This window comes from Falco peregrinus, chromosome 4 (genome assembly GCF_023634155.1).
Source record: "Falco peregrinus isolate bFalPer1 chromosome 4, bFalPer1.pri, whole genome shotgun sequence".
Taxonomy (NCBI): Eukaryota; Metazoa; Chordata; class Aves; order Falconiformes; family Falconidae; genus Falco; species Falco peregrinus.
The window spans coordinates 92,379,663-92,390,194 of record NC_073724.1 but is presented as its reverse complement, the minus strand read 5'-3'; the positions used below and the strand labels follow the sequence as shown (position 1 = coordinate 92,390,194).

Here is a 10,532-nt window from a genome sequence, read left to right as displayed (position 1 = left end):
ACCTGTGGTATGTGTTTGCCTATGGCAAACATGTAGCAATTTGAATTAATTTAGCCATCCCTGCCTAGTCACATCTTCCATCACCGTAATTTATCTGGCTATCTGATCATTTTCTTTTGTTAAAACTTTAGGCCCAAATCTTTCTTGAGATTTATGCATGCAATGGCGTGCACATATCCCTTAGGGTTAGTGGGAATTACAAGTCTGTCTCTGAAAGGAGAGCTCTAGATCAAAGGTCTATATGTTTGAACAAAATTTGTATGAAAACTACCCTGGAGAAGAGCGTTCTATACTAGACAAGTGTGAATTTATTCCCAGTCTTGCTTTTTGTACTGTTTGAAAGTGCAGTTTTCTTAAAAATCTAAACTTAGTTGAAAAAACCCTAGGTTTTCATAACATCTGATATAAAGCTATTGGTTTATCACTTTCACAATGAAAAAAATGTTTTCAGAATTTCATTATTCAGTTTTGAAGGAATTTAATCTTTAAGTTCAATTTTATTATTTTTATACAATTTAATGGCATTTATGCCTTCATCAAAAATCACAAGCAGGAGACACTTTGAAATAGAAAAGATCAAACTTTTAAGCATGGCAAATAACACTTGCCCTGTATGATTTTTAAAGATAGTTAGAATAATACAATACTTCAATTAAGTAATGACATGCTATCACTAATTGCACATTGGGAAATACTACAAATAATGAGGATAAAACTGAAAAATCACATTAAGTTAACTAGTAGAAAATAATTTTAAAAAAAATCTGAAATGAACTTTTGCAAATCATCAGATGTTTCCAGTTTCCACTTCATGGAAAATGTCAGCTGTGTTTGGTTATGTTCTAAGTATTTGGTTATGTTCTAAGTCTCTGATAGTCTCAATAGGTGTTAGAGATCATGGAGCAGGAAAATATATGTCATTTCAAAAGACTATTATTACAATTAAGTCTGCAGTCTCACACAGACTCTATTAAGCAGGGAATGAACACGATCCTAAGTGTTTATTAGGAAGAAACTCTGCTTTCCAAACACTGGAGATAACTGCTTTCTGTTCTATGACAACCAGGTTTCGAAAGAAAGTTGTTTCATTTTCTCTGGTACAAACCTCCCACATGCTTTTGCTTTCCCCTGCTTGCAATGCTTCACAGAGCTGCACTTAGCAAACAGGGATCTACAGTCCTGTCAGGAGTAACCACAAATGCCCAGGCTGGCCTACAGGCACGTTTAGACGTGTGTCTGCTTTTCTGCCCAGGGTCCAGCCTTTCACAGAGCTGCACTCTCCAATGCCCAAAACCAAAGGAGATCAGAAGACTCAGTGGCACGCTTTGTCTCACCTGACCTGGTGGGCTCATGGGGGAGACCTCTGCATCTGAGCAAGTCACCGTCAGCTCCCATTAGAGCCACAGGAGGTAAGCGGGCTCTTCTGAGCATGACTCACCTGGCTTGTCCAAAGCATGCTTCCCGAGCCGAGCTGAGCAGCAGCGGGTCTTCACTCCAGTGACCGCATGGGGAGCCTGCATGACTGACACAAGTGCAAAGGCCTGCCTCTGCTAGATCCATCACACCCAACATGCTTAACAGGAATTTGATTTTACAGAGGGGCTGGGTGATCACATCCCTTGTCTCTTATTAAAAAATGCCCCAGGCAAAAGTCTCCTTGGCCCTTATACAGTCTTTAATGGTGCTGTGCCATGAGGTGCTCACTCAAACATTCTCTCTTCTGGGCCACATGGTATTTTACATAGCCAGAGGATGCTCTGAGTGCAACATTTCCCTTGGCACTGGGAGGGCAGGTGTTTCTCTATAGCCTCACCGTGGTACTCCGAGGACAAATTCCTCCTATCTGTAGAAAATAGCAGCATTTTCAACCATTAGAGTGAAAAAAATAATTTGTTTGCAGTTAGATTTCATTTTTCTTTGCAGAAAGTCATAGATTTCTCCCATATTTGACTGCTTGGCAACATTATATTTGTACAGAGGAACAGCGTCCTTTGAGCCAACAGTGTTGAGACTGCAAACTGACTTAGTCTGTCCCAGCTGGAGTCATCAGCCACCTTTATCTTTCTTTCCACACTCACTGAGCAATCTTTGTGGCCAGGAAGAGGGACAGAAAAGCCCACTGGGGGTCTTGGTCTCCCCAGCAGAAAACTGAAATTTAGGGAAGATTCAGATCTAAGAAATATTAGAAGACGGTAAATGTTTGCTTTCCCTGAGATTCCTGGGCCTTGCTGAAGGCAGCAGTTCCGTAAGAACTAGTCTGCTGAAAGGCTTGCTGTGTAAGCCCAGGGCTTCATCTAGTTTTCCTTTCCTTGCTGTTGCAGGAATAACTTTGGTTAAAAGGAACATGGATGTCTGGTACAGCTCAAATGCATTTGTGCCACAGCTCCTACAATGTGCTTCTGCTACCTTCTTGCTTTGTCATGCTTGTTTAAGGTAAAATCACTGTCTGGTGATTAACAACACATACACACACACAAAAAAAATTAAAAAAAAAAAAGAGAGAAAACAGTTATGGTCTGATATGTCTGCTAGGTCTGCACCACTGGTAAATGAAAAATATCATTGCTTTAGCTGGGAATATTGCCATCAGGGACTGGTTGCATCCAGACAACATAGCACAGGTTGTCCAGCTAACCACAAGATATTGGTATCCAGATGTCCCTGAGGAAAAATCTGGGAGATGTGTCTGAAGAGGACACATCTGTGCAGTTTCCTGAGTCAAATGTCTGAATCACTTAAGCAGGATGATGCTCTTGACATGCCCTTGGATGGAATAGTCTTTGACTGGGCTGTCCACTTTCCTTCTCCTTCTGCAGCTGTCTCTTCCAATACCAGCATCATTAAGTCTATGTAGCTTCTTTTTTCCACAACTGAAGCCTAGATTTGTGAAACTTTGTGTATTCTGCTACTTCAATCCATTTTCTAGCCTACACACCACTTGTACCAACATTGGCATTCCCCGTTAAAGCTCTCCAATCCTTTAACCCATTGCCAGCCTGAGGCCAGTGTCCCAGTTACCTATTACTGAGGCAGTTCAGTGTAAATTATCTCCTCTGTCCCTTCTAGGAAATGAAAGTCCAAAATGAAATTACAGTAACAATGTTATCCGATTTCTTATCATTCCCTTTTTTCTTTTACTCTATCCCGATCCTTGCTTTTTTGAGCTGCTGTCCTGTCTCACCCTTCTCCTTCCTGCATGTCCTTCATGAATCGAACCCTCTCTCTTGCCCAAGGTGAGTTTCCCAAGCATTTCCTTGCCACCACACAGGGATTCAGTTTGTTCCACCTCAACTAACACCCAAAATCAGGACTTCAATGTTGAAAGCACTCAAACCAGCAGAAAATAATTTCTGCATCGTATCTCCTCAGGGCTACATCCTAGGCTTTGCAACCCCAATACTCCAGGAAACCTCCACACAGTATCTTCACAGAGTTTCACAGGGTTCATGCTTCTCCATTCTTGCCTGTGACCATCTGTGTTTTCTCACCCAACATACATACCCTTCTTAAGTCTTCTCCTGTCCTCTCTATTGCAAGCTGACTGTTTCAGGACTCCTCCCCAAATAAAATGGCATGGAATTGCTGCCTCCCTAGCCTCTCCTGACAAAGAAAGAAGAAAAGAGATCAATTTTTATACAATTTCTCCTCCAGAAAGTTATGCTATGTTTCAGGAGAAAATGAGCAGAAAAACCAGAGTTTGGTCCCATTAGCCCAACAAGATGGTTTTCCTTTGCATTTATTCTAGTTGGGCACATAGTTCATCTACTTATCATTGATTTTTCATCCCTGCTCATGCTCCTCAATGACTGTGGCCCAAAAACCTCCATCAAAGATACAGATACCAGCAACAATCTCAAGTTTGATTCCCTCTAGGTTCTATATTAAGCAAGTACTTTGAATGCATGGGAAAACATTTCTATATCAAGCTCTATTTCTTCATTCTCGGAAGAGGAATGTTCTATAGTTACTGTAGAAGCTTATGCCATATGGTTCCACCTACATGATCTTCCTGTTTTCACAGTATATTTTGCGCTATTTAGCCACTTTTTTTTGTTTTGCTGTTGATGTACCCACAGTGATCCAACAGCTAGTTTCTTGCTGTTCAGCTGTAGAACTGCGACACTAACCATTCTGTGCCTGTATGTGACTAAGTCTAATAGAGGAATGGTCATTTTCCCTTTAATTGTTCTTCCCAGTTCCATCATCTGTCTCATCTCCTGTTAATAATATTTTTAACACTGTTCTTGTAACAACAGCCAGAGGCTTTGGCCTCCAGCTACATCAAGCATTGAAATACTGGTTTTTTCCTTTTCCTTTTCGCTATCTATTAAGGTCACAGCACGATCTGCTTCACTTTCTCCTCTGCTTTCCCCCTATATTAAATGCAAATAGGTTTTAATGTTGTTAAGTGGGAATGTTGTGAAGTGGGAAAGACAAATCTGCAAAATTCGGAGAGTGCCAAATGCCCTGTGCAGAATTAATTTGCCTCCCCCCGTCCCCATTTGTCAGTGCCCACAATAGCTCACTGCTTTTTTCCATCATAGTCAGAGGAGGCAGAAGCTAACAAAAAGAAAACAATGCAATGACAGGAAAATATGAAAATTGAGTTAAAAAATCACAAATGTGGAAAAATAATAGAAGTCATCATCAACCACTAGACAAGACTCAGTGAGCTACAGCTCTGCTATCCAGCTGAGGGTCATGTCCTGAAATGTCTATGGAACATCCTGAAAATTTCTTGAGCTATTAGAAACTTAAATTATTTAGTCTTCAGGCTTGATTAAAGTAAAGATTAATCACTTACTGTAGAATGTTTTATATTATACGTGCTGTGTGAGGACCTCTGCATGATTTATAAAGTCCAATGTCACAGCTCCTTTGTGAAGCAATTATTATTCCTGTTGCATGAAAAAAAAAAAGGCATTTAGATGTGCAGAAACTCAGACTATTTAAAAATACTTTTAATACTTTAAGTTATATCATATTTATTAATGGAAATACATTTAATTGTAAGGAGATAAAGAATTTCCTATAGGTTCCTGTGGTAGCCCTCAGTTTCTCTTCATTTCCATTTTCTTATTTTGGGTTCTGTTACTTTTTATGTATTATACATATAAATGGAAAAAGGGAGAGGAGTCTGCCACTTACTCCACAGCATATAAATTCACCATGTTCAGCTACATATTAAGGAGATTGACTGGGAAGTTACCTCATGTTTGTTTCTGTATTTTAGGTAACCTACTGGGTTCTAGTTTTAGGGAAAAAAACTCCAAAACTTCATTCCTGTTAAATTTTAAAACACAGAGCCTTTCAGATTTGTACAACATTAAGACAAGACACAAACAATGATAAACAGACTTTTGCAAGAGTATTTCCAAAGTGAGAAAGGCCATTTTACTGCCATGACTACCATTACATATTCATCAAAATTTGGTCAGGAAAAGTAACAGGGGATTCCTTGGCCCTGTTTGTGGTAATGTTTGGTAATTTCTTTTTTTCTGAAGTATGGGGAAAAACTAAGCTAAACCGGGGCATTCAAACTATGGGCTCAATCCTGAAAATACTTGTAGTAAGGCTCAGCTTTGCACATTTGTGCAGCTTCAACCAGCTCCAAAGGAAATATTACCATGTCTAAAATTTACTCAGATTTGTAGGATCAGGGCTTCCATTAGAAAACAACGCTGCAGGCCTGCTTAGGGGAACAAAATAGAACAGCTGTACCTAATATGTGTCATTATAATTATTATTGGTTTAATCTGTCCCCTGTGAAAATAAAATTATGCTCAAATGGTATTTGCCTAAGATGAACTTAAGAAACAATTAAGAAATGTAGCTCCAAAGTATAACCAAGGCTGGAGGACCCTCTGCTACTGCTGACACTTGTGGCTGCACGTGGGGACAATGTGTGGAGACGTGCAAAGCCAGGGACTCTAAAGGGCCCTGGGGCAGGGGTTGTTCACCTCATGTAAAGCCATGTCTCCTCCCACATCCCTGGCTGTGAGGTGGGACAGGCTTTTGCACAAGGATGGGCTCTTTCTGTAGTGGACTCTTTCTCCCTGTGTGTCCTCTCACAGCCCAGGAACCTGTGGCTTCTTTTAGATGTCTTTTTCTCTAAGCACATAGGATTGAAGGCTATTTCCAGGAGGTCTGCATGGATCAGTGGTCAATCAAGTCATGGTCCACATGGAGCCAGGGGGATACGTGAAAGTTGCAGACTGTATAGACTGAGTGCAGGAAAAGCCAAGCTGTAAAAAGAAACATTGAGAGCTGTTCCCCAGCACGCTGCTGAATGAGTTAAGCCTGCTCAGGGGCTGCTTTGACTTGCACTCAGTCTAGCAGAGGTTTTATGTGAGCACTTAGAGCAGCAGCTGTAGGTATACAGATAGCACCTTGGAGATGCAGGGAACCAAAGGCATTCATGGACCAAGGGCTCTTGAATGTCCTGAAAAGGGGAAGTTCTTAGCCAAAGAACTAATCAGACATATGAGCCTGTCAGCATGTCCCATATAGCATCATTTTATTGTGACTCTGAAGAACTTGCAAAGAAGTATCATTGCATGTGGAGAAAGTCTGCCCCTGTGCATGTGGGCTATCAAGAATTCATTCAGGTCTGGTTGGGTATATCCTGTGAAACTTCACTGCTGCTTGCGTTTTTGGTAGAAAACAGAAAAACGGTCCATGAGGAGGGGGAGAGGCAGAGGGAGGAATTCAAAACTCAGAAAGAATCTCCAGTGGAACAAGGTAACAGCAGAATCTCCACTGAAAAGGAGGAAACATGAAAGAAATGTCAAAAGCCATAATTTTTATTCCTAGAAACAACCAATCACATCTTACTTAAATTGTTACTTTTAATTTCTCGGGAACCTTATGTAATTAAAGACACCTTTAAAAAGCAGATACCTTAAGATACAGCACTTTGTTTGTATCAAGAAATCATCTCAGCAAATCAGAAACAAACAAATACATTTTTATGCTGAAATAGTTAGAAATCAGTAATGGAAGTACTGTGGTGGGAGGTGGGAGCCCCTCTCCCCTACACCAGCACTGGCCAGTGCAGTGTTGGACACCGGGGGCTGCACAATCTGCTCTGCCCAGGGCTCTGCTTGATCATGTGGACAATCAGCTTCTTCCAAATGAGCATCAGTTGTAAGGAATATGTGCCATTTCCAGCCTTGCTTTTCTTGGATGGTGCACAGACTGAGTTTGTTATAGTGGGATGGGGAATGACCTGAGGAGTCGCATGGAGGAAGCTATCCTGGGCATTTTTCATTAAACTGATAGCATGCTGTCCACAACTGCAGGGGTGTTGACCTGAAAATCCAGATAAACCCATCCAGTCCCATGTTCCCCAAAATACTTGAAAAAAGATTCAAGTGGGTCTTGAAGGACACAAGAAGGTGGCACTGGCCCTCTGGACAGCTCTGGATATCACCCAGAAAATGGGCTTGGGCAGCACTGGTGGTGTAAGGACATCGACATGTTGGAATGTCTACATTAGTAGTGTTGAAATATCTACATGAGAGAGCTGGCAATGAGCATGTCCAGTACAACGTGTGGGACGGTCAGCAAAGATTTTTCATCTGGCAGCATCTCTATTGACGGGCTGTTTGCAAACACAACAGCTTTGCTCCACAGGTGGTGTCAGATCCACAGAGATCCTGGGCAAATGTTGGGAATATGGGCTGCTCCCTCTTTCCAGCTGCCTGCTGGATACCTCTTTGATAAACCAGCCCAAGAAGTGCCCTGTTGACTTGGGGTCCTGGAAAACTGTCAAGAGTGGTCACCTCTTTAATCAGCTCTGTCTATGTATGTTTCATTCTTCTGTGCATGCCATGGTGCTGAAGCACAGGGCTCTTTGAAAGACTGTCTCCTAAGACCTTGTTTCATAGTGATAGACCTTATGGTCAAATTCAGGCAGCCTTCTACAGAATGCTACTCAGTGCTACACAGTTCAGTTATTTCATCAGCTACTTAGGTGGGAACGAGGGGCATATCAGCCCTGGGGCTGCTGGAACGCAGCTACCCCTCTAGATAAGGGATGGCTACAGCCACGATGCCAAATATTTTTAGGGAGTTTTCATGTCACTGTTTTGTAAGCATGGGTTGATTATTCTTTCCAAGTTGTTAAATTTTAGCATGATATTCATTGCTGTCATCGTCATGGCAGAGAGCTTTAAGGCTGTGACTGTGAATAGTGTTACACATTGTACATTTGTTTTGTTTTTTCAGAATGGCTGGAACGACTTGGTATTTTTATGCAGATCTCATGGATGCAGATAGGTCTGTGTTGCTCTTCTATGTCTACTCTAGCCAGGAAGTCCACCAGCATTTCAATGCCTTCTTCACATCTTTTGATGGATGCACTATATACACAGAAAACGTAGCGACATTTTTCCAGCCATGAGAGTCTCACCCTCTGCATAAACATCAAAGGGAACATACCTGGAAAGCTCACTCAGATGAAGAGTGAATTCATCACAGATTCCTCCTCAACATCTGCCTAGACTAAAAATAAGCAGATCCAAAGAGATTACCACATCAGAAGGGAGAAGAATCTAGCCAAAGGTGAACTGTCTCTTTCCTGAATGCTGCCAAGAGGCAGGGAAGGCAACACTAGATGACTTCTGTGGTGCTTCTGCTTGGCCTTTCAGCTAGTCTTTGACTGGAGTGACCTTATATCAGGGGTCTTCAAACTACAGCCCGTGGGCTGGATACGGCCCCCCAGGGTCCCCAGTCCGGCCCCCGGTATTTACAGACCCCCCTGCCCCCCCCGCCGGGGATTGGGGGGGGGAAACCAAGCAGCCGCAGATGACTGCCTGCCACTGCATCCGCGCGCCGGCCCCCTGGTTAAAAGGTGTGAGGACCCCTGCAGAAGGCTGCTGACTCTCTCACAGGTGACACTAGAAGGCATTGGCAGAATGGTGCTGACTTTGCTACAGCTGTTCCTGCTTTTCATACAATTCATAGAGGTAAGCACTCCTAGCGCCCAAATATGGGGGCTGGAGGGCATCTGTTTTTAACCACTCATGTGAATTCTATATATGACTGTTAGCTATTATTAACTGTTCGTTATGGCGTAATGTACATGTAAAATGAGCCATATTGAAAACAATATATTAGTGATGCATGGTGCTTTTTCAGTACAGGAGACAGTCGGGGACTGGCTGAAGGCTTAAAGTTAGAGCATGAACAGACCAAACCAAACTGAGACTGTCTGAAAGAAGAAAATGTTGAAAGGATCAAGAGAACAGCGGACTTTCCTGCTCTTTGGAAAAGGAGAGGGTCTCACAAGATGACACAGGGAAAAGCCTCAAGGCCATGTTGTACTCACCTGACTTGCAAGGAGAGTCCCCAGGTAGCTCGGCCTGACATTTATTTATATGGGTCTTGACATATTAGTAATGCTCTGCAGCCGCGACAGTCCACAATTCTGCATGGCGTAGACAGGTGTGCAGAAGTTATTATAGCTGTTTTACAAGTACGGTGTGATGAAGGAGATATGTTGCTCAGGCAGAGTACTCTGGCACGGCTGGGACCGGGGCACAGCCTTCCTACACACAAGTATGACCCTGTTGGAGACCTGTGGCTGCCTCTCTACCCCTGTCATTCTCCCTGAGGGGTCATAGCATGCAGTTAAAGATCTGAGCCTTCGATTTCACTGTAAAGAAACAGGTTGTTTTGCCCCCTTAAAAATCTAGTGTAAAATGTTAATACAAAAGCAACAACTTTTAACGACCGTGAAATAATGTCGTGGACCAGCAGAACTGTGTGACCACTCTATGGCTGCACTCATGTACGGAAACTGCAGCGAGCAGCTGAACTGCATACATGTGGCAGAAAGAAGAAGAGGGAAAGCTGGCTGGCTCCGAAGTGCAGGGACACCTTCTCTCCTTCCCATCCAGGTGCACGGGAGGGCGGCTGCTCCCCCAGGGTGTTTGCAGTCGGATTGTGAAAGGCTCTGGGGGCAGCAGCACACTCTGCCTCCTCATCCCTCCTCGGGGAGCTGTTTCTATTTTGGTTCCTAAGGAGATATGCCAAATGAAAGCAGCTTCAATTTCTACCACAAGCTGAAAGCATCAATTCCTGTAAGCAGTTCCCAGACCTAGGGTAATACAAGACTAATGAGGAAGTTAACAGCAATGCATCCTGATATTAGCTTGAGCTTTGACAGCCTCAGGAACTTAAAAATTATGACCTCCCTCCCCCCTAATGAGACTGGCTGGAAAACCAAGCTATTTTCTTTTGAAGCACAGCTGAGGTTGCTTTTATGTAAAGTCTAAAGTCAGAGTGTAGTTTCTAGGTCCTGTGTCCACACACAACTTTTTTCTCCTGAAATGCAAGCCTCCATGTAATGACATGATTGTATAAACTGAGGCTTCAGTAACAAAAAAGTCTCATTGCCATACATATATCTGACGAAATCTCAAAAATTGACCATGTTGTGACACTGATGAGAAAACAAGTTTTTGAAAAAAGAAAAAAAAATGGTCAGTAAAACTTCTTTTTGCTGGGTTTCAGTATCTCAAAGTTAG

At 42.5% G+C, this 10,532-nt stretch overlaps 1 long non-coding RNA gene across 1 annotated transcript; it reads right to left on the bottom strand.

The window, feature by feature from the left end:
- Positions 1-4,886: 4,886 nt before the first annotated feature.
- On the bottom strand, positions 4,887-9,378 carry LOC114012912 (uncharacterized). Its single transcript, XR_008746748.1, has 3 exons — positions 9,332-9,378; positions 8,443-8,505; positions 4,887-4,898 (listed from the first exon to the last, which is right to left on the bottom strand). It is a non-coding gene; the product is annotated as an uncharacterized LOC114012912 (long non-coding RNA).
- Positions 9,379-10,532: the final 1,154 nt, after the last annotated feature.